The 16,496-nt window shown below is 46.5% G+C and overlaps 1 protein-coding gene across 4 annotated transcripts in view; it reads right to left on the bottom strand.

The window, feature by feature from the left end:
* The window catches only part of TSPAN18 (tetraspanin 18), a 181,799-nt gene that overhangs the window by 130,705 nt on the left and 34,598 nt on the right, over positions 1 to 16,496 (bottom strand). The window lies entirely within an intron of this gene.

Below are 16,496 nucleotides of genomic sequence, written 5' to 3'. Positions count from 1 at the left end.
TCAGCAGAGGTAGGGGTCAGTGCTGATCACTCTGGAGCTGGAGCAGATTTGCCTACAAGACCCACGGAGTTGTGGACCCAGCAGCCCAGAGGCCAGAACAGGTGGCCTCATTGGCCGGGGTTTGGCTTGGAGAAGAGTACTCCCCACCCCCTAACCCTGACCCCAGGGAGGGTCCAGAGGTCACACACAGGCCTCTGTGCTCCAAGTGGATCCCTTGATAAGGAGAAAAACAAATGCCTTCCTGAAATGCTAGAAATCCATGACATACGGAGAGGGAGCACGAAGGTCCCAGACAGACAGGCTATTGGAGGGCAATGACCTCTGGTTAGGGGGCCCTGTCAGGGCAGAAGTCTTCCATCCAGTGACCAGGGCCCCTCATAAGTTACCACGGCTCCCTCTTGGTGTCCATCTCTGAGCACCTGGGGAGGGGTAAACGTAAGCCAGACAATGGCAGGAAGAAAGTGGGGCTCTTTCCTTCTCCCCAGACTGACCGTGCAAGCTCCTGGGGCACCAAGAGGGAGCTTGGGCCCAAAGCCCACTCCTGTTAACATGCTCAGGATATGGACCAAATCCTGAAAGACTGGTGAACCTGGACTCACTTAAGCAAGTCCTAGAAGGACAATGGCAAATCCTTGCATAGCACTTGCCTGGACAAGCTCTCTTGCTTTTAATCCTCATGGCAGCCCTAGGAGGAAGGTTACTATTATCCCCATTTTATAGATGGTAAAACTGAGGCCCAGAAATACAGCCACACAGGGAGTGGGAGATGGAGTCAGGATTCAAACCCAGACATTCTGGCCCTGGAGTCTCGCAAAATGACTAGCGCACAGAGGAGGAAGGACAGCAAAGTGGAAAGAAGCTGGATGCAGGGTCCCAGGACCAGGGTGTGTGGGACTTTTGGGGGTAAGGGAGTGTGTGTGCTGTTTTTCTTTTAAATATATAAAGGCCCAGGTATGCAGCCCACCCACATGATTACCTCACTTAATCTCATCAGCAGCTTTGTAAGGAAAGGTTATTATGCCCAATTCACAGATGGAGAAACCAAGGCTCATGAAGCTTAATGGTCTTCTTCCAGCCAGGAAGTGAGAGCCAGTATTTGAATCCAGACCAACTCACCATCGCCACCTCTACTGGCTTCAGGCCCAGCTCCTCTACCAGCCAGAGTGACTTGGAGCAAGTCCTTCACCTGGTGGACCTCAGTTTCCACATCTCTAAAATGGTCCTTTCCTGAGCCCCAGCCCAGGGTGGCTGGGAAGACAGAGTGAGACAGTAGCGAAAGTGAAGGAAGGGCCACTGCACAGCCTACGCCGCAGGCTCTAAAGCCCAAGTCCTGGCCGCACCTAGAGGATTGACATTTACAACAGTGCACCCCGACGCCCACAGGATGCTCTGCCAGCAAAGAGATTCAATTATGGTCATTATGGTGCACTTAGGAAAACCAGGGAGCAGCCTAATACATTTCAGAAAGATTTGCAAGAGCAGAGGATGAATCAAAATGAGTTTTCTACTTAACCCTCAGTTAAACAGAAAATCCATTTAACCACAAGGCATCACTCTGTCTTCCCACTCTCCAGTCAATCATTTTTTTCTTTACTGTCTGCCACTTCGATTTATATTTTTATTCCCTGAAGCTGCCTTAGAATGAAAAATAAGTTCATTGATGGAGAGAAGGATGTCATAAACCTCTATGGGTTTGCAGCCCTGGATCAACATCCTCAAACCTTTGCTCTCTCTAACAGGGCAAAGGCAAGTACACTGCCTATATCCGTGGCTGCCAAAGGAGCTGGTGGGCTCTAGAGGAAGCAGTTCCTCGGGCCCAAGGGGGAGTGCTAATTCACACCTCCCACCAGCCCCTCCTCCTCCCTCCACAAAGCAAACCAAACATCTGCAGTCCTTGGAAGCTTCCAGAAAAAGGCCGGGGAAAGGATGCGCTCAGAGGGACCACAGGGGCTAGATTCCTTGACCTCCAAGTGTGTTAAGCCACAGAGCCGTGGAGATCAGAGTTGTCGGGGAGGCACGATCAAGAGCAAAAAAGGATAGATTCAAGTTAGGGAGAGTGTTCCCCCCATGAAATAGGAAAGAAAAGATAGCAGCAGCTAGTTTTCTGTATCATTAAATAAAGCAGCATTGAATACCCACACGCCACAAGACACTCCAGGCACACAGTTGCCAGATAAAATCCAGGATGCTCAGTGAAGTTTGAATTTCAGATAAACACTAAATAATGTTTTAGCTTATGTCCCAAATAGTCCATGGGACTAATACTGATGGGATATACTCGCACTAAAAAATGATTCACTGGCTATACAAAGTTCAAATTTACCTGGGCATCCTGTAGTTTTATTTGCTAACCTAGCGACCGTTTCCAGGAGGCACGCATCTAGCATCTAACATTGGTGGACATTGGAAGCAAGCTGCATGCCCACAGAGGGGGCCCCTAACCCAGTGCTGCCCAGGAAGGAGTACTACGCGATTGTTTTGCAGCGGGAGCTGGTGCGCAAAGAAAAGCAGGAAGCCGAACTCAGCGGCCTTTCTGGAGGCATCTCTGCCGAACACGCTCCTGAGTGGGAACAAAAGCAGGAAACGAATGGGCCTCTTGTCTTGAGAGGGGCACTGAATGATTTCTCTTCCCTTCATTTTCCAAGCTCTCTGTAATGTTGTTTTACGGCCTTAACAATAACAGCGTGCACTGGCACACACGCCCAAGCACACAAAGGGCTCGACTTTTCTTATCTTTGAGAGGAATCAGGTTGTTCTATCAGATTTTGAGCTCATTGAAGTCGAGGACTGGGAATTTTTAATCCCTGTATCCCAGTGGATGCTCAGTGAATGATGGAGGGAAAAAGAAAGGAAGAAAGGGAGGGAGAGAGGGAGGATGTTGTCAGCACAAATGCCAAGAGCTGGGAAATCAGCACTTGGAAAGGGGCTCCTGGGGCCCAAGGGGACCTCCCAGGCTGGAGGAGCCACTCTATCGCCCTGAGTCTCCTCGCTCCCTCTCCTGGCTGAGGAGGTCTCCACAATCATGGCCTGGGTGCTATTTGAAGAGCAGGCAGCACACAGCCGCAGGTCTGTGACCCCCTGCCCCGCAGTGCTCTGCATTTACCCAAAGCCACTGCCCAGCAGGGGGATGCACCGCCAGAAGGAGGAACAGGCCTGCGGGGCTTCCCCCAGAGACAGACAGCAGATTCTGCACCCTCCTGCTTTGCCCTGTCCCCCTCCCGTGGGACGCGCCTGCCTCTCGGTTCAAGTTCAGTTTAAACAGATGTTGTGTTCCTAAGAAGCCAGCCCCATCTTTGAAGCCCGGGAGAAAATCTCAGCTCCGAAGGGATATTTCCTACCAAGAAGGCTCTCCAGGGAGTCTTGGAAGAGATAAAAACCCAAAGTCCTGGATGCTTATCTCCTGGTATTTATGAGATTTTTCATTAGAACGGCTGTCTTCACGGACTGCTCTGCCGAAAGGGAAAGGGAAGGAGAGATAGGGAGGGAGAGAGGGTAGGGATCCCACTGGGCAGGGCCAGATGTGTCCCCGGGAGGGATGTAGCCTCACATCCACCAGGGCAAACTGTCACCCACGGATGAAGCTTTCGGTGCCCGACTCTCTGTAATACTAAACTCTGTGCACAGATGGTGCTCAGAACCAGGGTGGCCTTTAGGAACTAGAGCCTAATGCCAACCTACTCAGGGTCCCCCAGGACACCAGGCTCCATCCTGCCTCCCTCTTCAGTGTGTACTGGACACCTGGAAGGCCTTTCTGCACCTATGTCCACCTGGAAACTAGCTGGCCATACTGCAGGACCAGCCCACAGGGTCTCCTCCTCAGAGTTCTCCGCTCCCTCCCCTCCATCGCCCAACGACCCTCGTGGAAACATCTGACAAGGGCGGGGCAGTGGGAGCGGTCTGCGCAGGGTCCATAGGGGATGAATTGCCTGTAGGGAATGTAAAAACAAACATAAAACCGACTGAAAGGGCTTCCCTGGTGGCGCAGTGGTTGAGAATCCGCCTGCCAATGCAGGGGACACGGGTTCGAGCCCTGGTCTGGGAAGATCCCACATGCCGTGGAGCAACTAGGCCCGTGAGCCACAGCTACTGAGCCCGCGCATCTGGAGCTTGTGCTCCGCAACAAGAGAGGCCGCGATAGTGAGAGGCCCGCGCACCGCGATGAAGAGTGGCCCCCGCTTGCCGCAACTAGAGAAAGCCCTCGCACAGAAACGAAGACCCAACACAGCCAAAAATAAAAATTAATTAATTAATTAATTTTTTTTAAAAAAGCCATTCACAATTTCAAGGCATCAACCATGACATCATCCTAGAGTTATTCTAAAAATAAAAAAAAAAAAAACGACTGAAAGCTGACAATTCTAAACAATGTCAATGATAAAACATACGCCTTAAAAAAAAATCCTGTTGCTCCAGGTTCTAAACAATTGCTGTAATCACAGCTGAGTTTTAATAATACGTGTGGAAGCTTCAAATGAGCACATTTTTATTACTTGACCTTTAATAAACATTGTGTTTACATGAACGTTAGTTCAGAGAACACCCACTTATTCCCCAACACAAGCCAATTCTGCTACACACGTTCATTGTGAGAATAAGAATTCAGAATCGCTGGAGTCCTCTTTGAACACAGCTCCAATCCCTAGGCCACCAGATATTCTCACAGTTAAACAGTAGATTTTAACTAGGCAATGACAGCGCAGTGATTGTAAGGATGAGGAAACAGAAACGGATTATTGCCAAGGCCGCCACCTCTGTTCATTCTCCCAAACTTGTGGGGTTCACTCTTTTGGAACTTTGTGTATTTTTTCTCTTTTTTCAAAATATACATTAATGTAATTAACAAGTATGAACCCATTACTTTTTCCCCCATTTTTTGCACTGTAATGTCTGTTTGTTTGTTGACTGGCATGGTTCTATATACGAAGTCCACTAAAGGGAAAGGTTCACTGTTTTCTTTTTTTTTTCTTTTTTTTAAATTAATTATTTATTTATTTATGGCTGTGTTGGGTCTTCGTTTCTGTGCGAGGGCTTTCTCTAGTTGTGGCAAGCGGGGGCCACTCTTCATCGCCGTGCGCGGGCCTCTCACTATCGCGGCCTCTCTTGTTGCGGAGCACAGGCTCCAGACGCGCGGGCTCGGTAGCTGTGGCTCACGGGCCTAGTTGCTCCGCGGCATGTGGGATCCTCCCAGACCAGGGCTCGAACCCGTGTCCCCTGCATTGGCAGGCAGATTCTCAACCACTGTGCCACCAGGGAAGCCCAGTTCACTGTTTTCTTTTCTGACCATTATTAGAATTGGTTTTACTTCACCACTGTTACTGAAAATAATTTTGTTGTATAGAGATGACTGGTGTTAAAAAGCCATCTTCTCCAGGTGTTGAATATCCTAGGTATGTCCTGCTGCCCCTGTTCTATTTTATGTCGGTCACTGACAGCTGAACAGCGCCCGCCTTCAGGGCAGGCTAAGCCCGGGCTTGCTCTTGCAGCTGGCTTCTCTTCTGGAACAGTTCCCAGGACAATGCAAAACTATCTGTTCACCCTGGTGTCCTGGATGGGCCACCCTCAGGGCAGCTCCAGGTAGCAGCCAGTGGGCACCTTCTACAGGTTCTCCAAGACCCTGCACTCCCCGATCATCTTCTCCATCCACACTCACCCCCAGGGGGTCTCATTAAGCACTAAGGCTTGAAATACTCTATAAGCTGATGGCTCCCAAATTTGTCTCTCCAGCCCGGACCTCACCCCTGAACTCCAGGTTTGTATCTCCATCCAAGTTCTTGCCACGTCCATTTGGATGGATAAATGTCTCCACTTAAAATGCCTCAAAAGAGAACTCAGTACGTTCTCCTTAGACTCCTCCAAAGCCTAGCCACCCAGGCTCCTCCGTTTACAAAACTCTACGGTCACCCTTGACACCTCTCTTTCTCTTCCACCCCATCAGTGAGTCTTTCAGCTCTACTTTCAAAACAGACGATGAATGTTTTGGCTTCGAAGCACCTCCACCACCATTTTGTTCTTCCAAATCACCTTATCCCTTGCCTGGATTCTAACATCAGTCTCCACCCCGGTCTCCTTGTCCCCTATGGTCTGTCCTCCACCCTGCAGCCAGAGTGATCTTGGTAAAATGTAAATTCGATCCTGTCTCTTCCTTGTTTACTGGCTTCCCATCATATTTAGAGTGAAAATCCAAAATCTTCACCTGGCTGGCAGCTCCCTCCTGGCCTCTCCTTCCTTACCTCCTTCCCTCTAGTACCCTGGCCTCCTTGCTGGTCCTCCAACATGCCAGCCGCCTGCCTGCGTAATGGCCCTTATTCTTGCTGTTCCCTTCACCGGGAAGGCTCTTCCCCCAGATGAAGTCAAGGCTCATTCCTCACTGCCTGCAGGTCCCTGTTCAAATGACGTCTGATCAGGAAGGCCTTCCAAGCACCCGCTATGCGAAATAGCACAGCCCTGGCCACTCCCTGGCCCTTCCTGCCTCTAATACTGCCTGACATTCAGTTTGTTTGATCTCTGTGTCCTGCAACTAGAAGCCAAGCTCCGCGAGGGCAGGGACCCTGCTCTTTTGTTCACTATGATATTCCTAGAATGTAGAGCAAAACCTGGTACATAGTAGGGGCTCAACAAATACTTATTGAATCAATGAATGTGGACTCACGTTTGATATCTGCCCTCAAACTAACACTGGGCTAAGTATTGTTGCCACAATACCCATTCTGCGGATGTGGAAACTGAGACAGAGAATAGAAGGGATTTACCCTCAAGATCCCTCAGATAGTGACAGATTAAAACATATGCTTCAAAGGAGAGGAAATCAATAGAGAAAATCAATAAAATCAAAAGCTGGTTCTTTGAGAAAATTGATAAAAATAAAAAAGACTCTAGGCAGGCTAAGAAAAAAAGAGAGAAGATACAAATTATTAATATCAGAAATGAAAGAGAGGACATCACTATAGTTCCCACAAACATGAAAAGGGAAATAAAAGAATACTTTGAATAATTCTATGCCCATAAATTTGATAACCTAGATGAAATAGGCCAATTCCTTGAAAGACACAACCTGCCAAAACTCGTACAAGAAGAAATAGACAATCACAGGCCTGTATCTATTAAACAAGTTGAATCACTAATTAATGACCTTTCAAAAGAGAAAACATCAGGCCCAAATGGGTTCACTGGTGAATTCTATCAAACATTTAAGGAGGAAAGTGTACCAATTTGCAACAATCTCTTCCAGAAAATATTAGCAGAAAAAATACTTCCTAACTCATCCCATGAGGCCAGCATTAACCTAATACCAAAACCAAAAAAGACATTCCGAGAAAAGAAAACTACAGACCATATCTCTTATGAACATAGATGCAAAGATCCTCAACAAAATACAAAATATTAGCAAATAGAAATGAAAAAAGTATAAAAAGAATTATATACTACAGCCAAGTGGGATTTATCCCAGGTATGTAAGACTGGTTCAGCATTCAAAAATCAGTTAATGTAATCCATTACATCAAAAGGCTAAAGAAGAAAAATCACATGATCATATTAATAGATACAGAAAAAGCATGTGACAAAATCCAATACTCATTTATGATAAGACTCTCAGAAAACAAGAAATAGAGGGAAATTTCCTCAACTTGATAAAGAATATCTACAAAAAACCTACAGCTAACATCATCCTTAATGGTGAGAAACTAGAAACTCTCGCATTAAGGAACAATGCGACAACTCTCACCACTGCTTTTTAGTACTGTACTGGAAGTCCTAGCTAATGCAATAAGACATAGGTTTTTTACTTTCACATATTGGGAAGGAAGCTTTTTAAATTTCTACAGGTGTTTTAATTTTACAGATTGGGAAGGAAGAAATAAAACTGCCTTTGTTCACATATGACATGATTGTCTACATATGAAATCTGTAAGAAATGACAAAAAAAACCTCTTGGAACTAATAAGTATTTATAGCAAAGTGAGGTTGCAGGATACAAGTTTAGTATACAAGAGTCCATTGCTCCGCTATACACAAGCAATGAACAAGTGGAATTTGAAATTTAACAAAAAAAATAATACATTTCCATTGGCACCAAAAGAAATGAAACAAGGTAGAAATTTAACAAAATATGTACGAGATCTATATGAGGAAAAACTACAACACTATGATGAAAGACATCAAAGAGGAACTAAATAATTAGAGAGTATTCCATGTTCATGGATAGGAAGACTCAATATTGTCAAGATGTCAGTTCTTCCCAACCTGATCTATAGATTCAGTACAACCTCAATCAAAATTCCAGCAAGTTGTTTTGTGGATATCAGCTACTGATTCTAAAGTTTTATAAAGAGGAAAAAGGCCCAGAATAGCCAACACTATATTAAAGGAGAAGAACAAAGTCAGAAGACTGACACTACCCAACTTCAAGACTTACTATAAAGCTATAGTAATCAAGACAGTGTGGCATTGGCAAAAGAATAGACAACTAGATCAATGGAAGAGAATAGAGAGCACAGAAATAGACCCACATAAATACAGTCAACTGATCTCTGACAAAGGAGCAAAGGTAATACAGTGTAGAAGAAGTAGTCTTTTCAACAAATGGTGCTGCAACAACTGGACATCCACATGCAAAAAAAACTAATCTAGACACAGATACTATAACCAACAAAAAAATTAACTCAAAATGGATCACAGACCTAAAAGTAAAACACAAAACTATGAAACTCTTAAAAGATAACACAGGAGAAAGATCTAGATGACTTTGGGTATGGCAATGGCTTTTTAGATACAACATCATAATCCATGAAAGAAATAATTGATAAGCTAGACTTGATTAAAATTTTAAATTCTGCTCTGTGAAAGACATTGTCAAGAGAATAAGAAGCCACAGACTGGGAGTAAATGTTTGGAAAAGATATATGTAAAGGACTATTATACAAAATATGCAAAGAACTTGTAAATTTGTAAACTTGCATTGTAAAACTCAACAATAAGTAAACAAATAACCCAATTTAAAAATGACAAAAGACCTGAACAGACAACTCACCAAAGATACACAGATGGAAAATAGCGTATAAAAAGATGCTTTATACCATATGTGATCAGGGAATTGCAAATTAAAACAACATTGGATACCACTATACACCTATAAAAATGGCCAAAATCCAAAACTCTGACAACACCAAATCCTGGCAAAGATGTGGAACAACAGGAACTCTCATTCATTGTTAGTGGGAATGCAAAACAGTATAGCCACTTTGGAAGACAGTTTGGCAGTTTCTCACAAATTTAAACATACTTTTACTGTACAATCCAGCAGTTGTGCTTCTTGGTATTTACTCAAATGAGCTGAAAACTTATGTCCACACCAAAACCCGCAGAAGTTTTATAGTAGCTTTATTCATAATTGCCAAAACTTGAAAGCAAACAAGATGTCCTTCAGTAGGTAATGGATAAACAAACTGTAGTACGACCAGACAATGGAATACTATTCAGTGCTAAAAAGAAATGAACTTAGCATTAGTCACAATAGCTAAAATGTGGATGCAATCCAAGTGTTCATCAACAAATGAATGAATTAGCAAAATGTGGTTTACACATACTGAGAAATATTATTCAGCTTTAAAAAGGAAGAAAATTCTGACATACGCTACAACATGGATAAACCTTGGGGATATTACACTAAGTGAAATAAGCAGTAAAAAAAATAATAATGTATGATTCCACTTACATAGGTACTTAGAGTAGTTAAAATCACAGCGACAGAAAGTCGAATGGGGCTTGCCAGGGGCTGGGAGAAGGGAATAGGGAGTTATTGTTTGATGGGTATAGTTTCAGTTTTACAAGATGAAAAGAGTTCTGGAGATGGATGGTGGTGACGGTTGCACAACAATTTGAATGCACTTAATACCACCAAACTGTACAATTAAAATGGTTAAAACATTAAATTCTGTTATGTATATTTTACCACAAACAAAAAAATAGGGGAAAAAAAGGAGTTATCAAAACATGAAAAGACATGGAAGAACCTTAAATGTATACTACTAAGTGAAAAAATGCCAATCTAAAAAGGCTCCGTATTCTATGATTCCAACACTATGACGTGAAGAAAAAGGCAAAACGATGGAGACAGTAAAAAGATCAGTGCTTTGCCAGGGCTTAGTAGGGAGGGAAGGATGAATTGGCGGAGCAGTGAAACTACTCTATATGATACTATAATGGTGGATACATGTCATTAGCCATGTATCAAAACCTATAGAATGAATGTACAACACCAACAGAGAACCACAGTATAAACTATGGGCTTTGGGTGATAACGATGTGTCAATGTAGGTTCATCAATTGTAATGCATGTGCCACCGGGTGCGGGATGTCAGTAGTGTGGGAAGCTGCACATGTGTGTAGGGATGTATATAGAGACAGAGAATGTGAGAATTCCCTGCACTTTCCCCTCAATTTTGCTGTGAATCTAAAACTGCTCTAGAAAATAGTCTATTAAAAAAAAAAAAAAGCTTCAGAGTCCACAGCCCAATCTCCTTCCTCCATCCCACAGTGCCTTTCTTTCATAACTTAGCCCTGACCATGGCCCAGAAAGGGAAGACAGCTCGGCAAACCCCAAAGCACAAGGAATGGCCCCATTCATTTCTTCTCAGATAATACACTACCACAGCCACCAAAGCATCACTGCCAGCCAGTTTGGACTTCTTCCTTTATTTGTAGGCTATAAATTAAAATACATTATTTTACACTTTTAAATAATAAAAGAGGCAGCTGGGTGCAGCAGAATGATCACCAGTCCAGGTCAGAAGACTCACAGACTGAGCCCATCTCTACCACTCCATAGCTGTGTGACCTCGGGCAAGTCACTTCCCCTCTCTGAGGCTGACATGCATCTGAAAATGGGGTTTCTATTCCCTCCCTCTTTGCCACATCTGGTTGTTTGAAAGTTCTTCAGCTGTGATTCACAATGTGTATATATGTCATTACTTAAAAAATAATAATAAAGCCATTTAAGGGCATGTTTTGCTAATTTTTGCTGCATGAACAGAAAAACAATGATTTGCTCATTCTTTAGAAGAGGAAGTTTAGACTTATTATTATCTCTCCATGATGTTAAATAATGGTCACCCCACAGAGTGAGGGGGTGGTCTGGCCTTGCTCTCACAGCCGACCAGGTCAGGGAGAGGGGGCAGCTCGGAGGGAAAAGCTCCACCGGCTGAGCCTCCCATCAGGGACAATGGGTGTGTGGTCCTGGGATGAACCTTCTTGTGCAAATTTAAAACAACTTGAAAAAGAAAAGAAGGAAAAGGTTTGGGATAGACAATATCCTAGAGGGCAGAGAAGGACCAGGTTGCTGTCATGAGTCACATATGGACACAGGGTTGGCCCCAGGCCAGAAAGTTCTGGCAGACTTTGAGCTGAGTAAGCAGGAAACTGGGGTGGTGAGAACCTGTCACCCTGTCCCCTCACACACGTCTCCCAGAGAGCGAGGGGGAAGCCAGGAGGGAGACAAGGCCTGGGGCTGCGACCCCTTCCTGCCCTTAAACTCAGGGCTTGTGCCCCATCAGTCAGAATTGGACAAAAAGGAAGGGTGGTACTGGGACGACACAGGTAATGAGATCCACCACTTCCTGGAATGTTGTCTCCTTCCTGGGCAGTGGGCTACACACTTGATATCCATCGCCTCATTTAATCTTGACCATGAAGCCTGCAGTTGTAATGACTATCTTCATCTAACAGGAGAGTAAACTGAGTTCATCTGCCCCAGCTAAGAAATAGCCCTGAAATTCATCTAATACCAAAGCTATGCTCTCCCTTCTGGATTAACCTGCCTTATGATTTACAAATAATGCATGGAAATGTGATGTAAGTAGCAAGAGTGAATCCCTTTTCTACTTGGTCAATGAAAAGATGGGAGCTTGAGTCCAAACAGGATGCGGGAATCACTGGATCCCAATGCCACCTCAGCTCCATGAACAAACATAAAAGTTCTGGACTGAGGGAGATGATGGTCTCACCCACCTTGGCTGGACTCAGAACACAGCTGGAGCTCTGGCCTCAGCTCTGCGGGCTGAACTATGAGAGTGCCAAGTTCAGGCCAGAGTCCACTCAGAAGAGGGTCAAGAGAGCAAGAAGTCCAGAGAGCACCTAGACCTGCATCCTCAGAGGGAGGCAGAGGTAACGATGACCCTGCACCCAGAAGATGAGAAGGTGTGGGGTGGGGATACAGGAGAATGGCCGGGAGGGAAAGGGGTGATGCTTGTTCCCTTCAGCCCCACAAAGCAGATTTGGGGCAAGAAGATGAAAGGTACAAGAAAATAGATTTCAGTGCAGCACAAGGAGACATGTTGACCTGTCAGAGACAGCCCAAGGTGGCCCAAGGCAGCATAGGCTGCAGTGGAGGCTATGAGCCTCAAGTCCCTGGTTGGGCGGATACTGACAACCACCTGGCAGGAACTTTGGGGTGGAGAATCTGCCAAGCATTCTCTGCCAAGAATCTGCCAAGGCCTTTAAGTCCCTTCCAGCCTTTGCAGAGCTGACCTGCTTGACCCACACCCAACCCTCTGAACGAGCAGGCAGAGAATATCAATTCACCTTACAGAGGCAATGGAGGGGCTCAGAGAGGTTGAGCAACTTGCCCAAGGTCACACAGTGGAGCAGAGCTGGACTGGGACTCAGGTCTTCCTCCAAATCACACTGGGGTGGGTAAGAAGTTAATCAAGCTCACCTGGACCACTGGCTTCTGTTCTCACCTTTGGCATCTCTAAAGCCTTCCCGTAATCAAGGAGAATCAGGATGTCTCCCTCACTAACCTCTTTCAACTCTATCATGGCCTCTTCACCCCCACGATTGCAGCTTTAGTTCAGGGCCACATCCTCTCCACCCTGCACTGCCCTGGATCACTCCAGCAGCCTCTCAACCAGCCTCCCTAACTGTGCCTCATCTTCCTCTAAACACCAGTAGTGCAAAACCTTGGTTGCACATTGGAATCACCTGGGGAGCTTTAAAATATAATAATACTTCTCCATAAGTTACACATAAAGCAACAGTAATCAAAACAGCATGGTACTGGCATAAGGATAGACATATGGACCAGTGGAATAGAACTGAGAATCCAGAAATAAACCTATACATCTATGGCCAATGGATTTTCAACAAGGGTGCCAAGATTATTCAATGGGGAAAAACAGTCTCTTCAACGGTGGTCCTGGAGTAACTGGATATCCACAGGCCAAAGAATGAAGTTGGACCCCTACCTCACACCATATACAAAAATTAACTCAAAATGAATCAATGACCTAAATATAAGAGCTAAAGCCTTAAAACTCTTAGAAGAAAACACAGAGGTAAATCTTTATGACCTTGGATTTGGCAATGGATTCTTAGCTATGACACCAAAAGTACAAGCAACAAAAGGAAAAATAGATAAGTAGGTACAGGCTCTGCTGTGGTGGCAGTCAGGCCTCCTTCACCACCACCCACCCCCACCAGCCACCTGCTTCCCACTGTCAGATCTCAGCAGGAGGACAATCCAGAGGCCTCCTAAAAATTGCCTTCACTCATTTGCTCAGCCGGCTATAGAGGGCTGGCTGGGGAGATAAAAGCATCAAGGGAGTCCCCTTTCTGCCTGACCTCCAAACTCCACGCAAGGCTGGATGGAGAACGCAGGAGCCGTGCGACCATGGGAGCTGTGGGTATGCGGGGTGCTCTGGGGACACATGGGGACCACCATGAATGCCATGGGGTGATGCTGTGAGTTCCTGGGGGGTGCTTCACGAATGCCTTAGGTGGCTCTATGGGCACCATGGGGAGCCACTGTAGTGCTGTGGGGAGTCCCTATGGACACACACAGGGCACCTCTGTAGGTGTGGAGCCTTTGCAGGCACTGTGGGTGCCGTGGGTGGCTATGGTAAACACACTATCCTTAGGGCAGGAGCCCCATGTTTGGGTCCTAACCTTGCTGCTTTTTAGAGGTGAACCCTGGATTAATTTACCACTTTTCTGAACCTCAGTTGTCCTCACTTAAAAAGAGCTTATTAATCCCTGCCTCTTGGGATGTGGGGAGGATCAGTGATTACCTACAGAAAGGGCCCGGGAAAGATCACCAGGAGTGAAGTGTAAACCATGGGATAAAGGCTCAGGGAGAACTGTTCACACCCGAGATGGCCCCATGCCCCAGGGGTGTCAGAACAGAGAGCTGACACAACCCAGGCCCTTCATCTCAGGCCTTTTTTAGACCACGCACAGAGAGAGGTATGTGTCTCCAGGGTAACCCCACTGTGTGGTCACAAACACCCAGCTTTCACATCCCAAGAGCCTGAGCCTCTTCAAGGAGGTCACCTTGGGAGGCTACCCACATTATTCCAGGGGGCTGCCCTCGTTCAAAGCACACAGGATCATCTCGCTGGTGATTTCCTGGCCCTCATAACCACCTTGGGGGGGTGTGTGTGTGTGTGTGTGTGTGTGTGTGTATGTGTGTGTGTGTGCTGTTTGCCCATTTTATAGATAAGAAAACTGAGACTCTGGGCAATCAAAGCACTCACCCGGAGTCAAACAGCTACTGAAGGGCAGAGCTTCGACTCAGCCTCCACCAGCCCGGCTACCAGACCCCAGCAAACATTTCCCACAACAGCTCAAGCCAGTCTGCCCGTTGCTGACAGTCATCTTTGGATTCTCCCTGTGACTCTATAATTTCTGTTTCCTGACTAACAACAGGGGCCCAGGCAAAATTACTCTGCTCCCTCAGCAGCCCTGCTGAAGGTAAACCAAGAACAACGGCCCCCTTGCTGCTTTTTTCTGTACTTAAAGAGATTCTTTCCTCTCGTCTGAGGCCCACGGCTTCCCCTGATGGAGAAACATCCCTTGCAGAAAGATCCCAAGGAAGTTAAGCTTTTTCTGACTCGCTTCAGTGCCTTCTCCTGATTAAGAAAATCTGGCGGGATCCAGGCTCTGTGATAAGGTGATAGCTTCCTGCAGGGATCAGGGCGGCTGCTGCCAGGAGGCTTACAATGAAGATTATGGCCCAGGCGGCTGGCAGAGCAGGGTGAGCTGTGGGACACAGACGCTGTCGAGGGAGTGAGAGAAGCCCCCCAGGCCCCGGCCTCGCTGCTCCTCTGCCACTGACCACTTGGGTGGGCCTTGACGTGGCCCTGTTTTATCTGCTGCTAGGACCTGGCCACCCTGCCTTGGATTCCAGCCTAAAATAATCCCGGCCAGCCAGGGGGCACATCCAAAGTTAAGAGGATGAGCTTGGAGACCAGGTGAATATCAGATCAGTGAGTCAGAAAGTGGCCAGTGCTTCCCAACCAAGGGCAACAGAGGCAGCTGAAATTGCAAACGCCATCAGGCGGCTGGGCACAGCACTTTAACGTGGGTACACGCCATCCACCCTCACAGCAGCCCCAGGAGGGGGAAGGCCGGTGGAGGGGGTCTGTAGGGAGGGATGGTGTGGGGAGATTTCTTCAGCTCCCTCATCTCATCTTCTCCCCAAAACAACCCCATGAATAAGTGTGATGTTCCCATTTCAGAGATCAGAAAATCAAGACTCACGGAGATTTTTCGAAGAGCCCAACGTTTAAAAAAAAAATTCTAGGAAAGAAATCACTTCCATGTCTTTTTTCAGGAAATGAATTTCAGAGAGGTGATTTGGCTTCAAGGATTTTTTAACCTTAAGATTCAAGTCATAGAGCTGGTAAGCAAAATGCACAAGAATGCTTGGGTAGTTCAGGGAGGGGCTTCAAGTAAGCCACATTACTTGCTGCTGTGTGACCTGGAGCAAGTCACTTAACTTCTCTGAGGCCTGGTTTTCTCTTCCCTGAGATGGAGGTGATAACAGGGCTGTTGGTAGAGGGATTGCACATAGCCCTCCACTTGGCACGGAGAAGCCCTCACTCAGTGTTGGTTAATCTGACTCTTCTGATTAGTTGGGACTCAAACACAGTCGCATCTGCACCTCAGACCCTGTGGTCTTTCCCCTGAGGCTCTGAGTCATCCTTTGCTCAAGACTGGCAATCAAATCTCAGAGCTTCCAAATCCCCTCTCGTCTCCACAGCCATGCCCAAGCCCCACCTCCGTCTCTGCCTCCCTGCTGCTCCCACACCTGCCCTTCCCCCAGCTCAGCCCTGGTCTTGGGACCTCAGCAACTGAGGACCTGCGGGCTGGAACAGAGATTCAAGTCACTGCTGCCCCACTTTACAGATGCGAAAATGAGGCCCAATGAGGGAAATGGCTTGTAAGGGCTCTTGAGGCACAATGGTGCCACAGACTGGGCCAGAGGACAGATATCCTGGCTCCTCATTCAGGAACCTTCCCTGAGGTGACCCAGCCCGTCACCAGTCCTGGGATTGTGGGCAGCCCAAGAAGCTCCCAGAGCCCAAGAAGCAGACCAAGTCTTCTCCGTTCCCAATTCCGTCATGGAATATGGTGATTGATCCTAGTCTTTGTGGATTTGAACTTTATCCAAAACGACAGTCCTGGAATGGGGGGAGGGGATGGGGTGAGGGAAGGGCTGGAAA

Source organism: Eubalaena glacialis, chromosome 10, assembly GCF_028564815.1.
Source record: "Eubalaena glacialis isolate mEubGla1 chromosome 10, mEubGla1.1.hap2.+ XY, whole genome shotgun sequence".
NCBI lineage: Eukaryota > Metazoa > Chordata > Mammalia > Artiodactyla > Balaenidae > Eubalaena > Eubalaena glacialis.
This window is presented reverse-complemented; position numbering and strand designations above follow the sequence as displayed.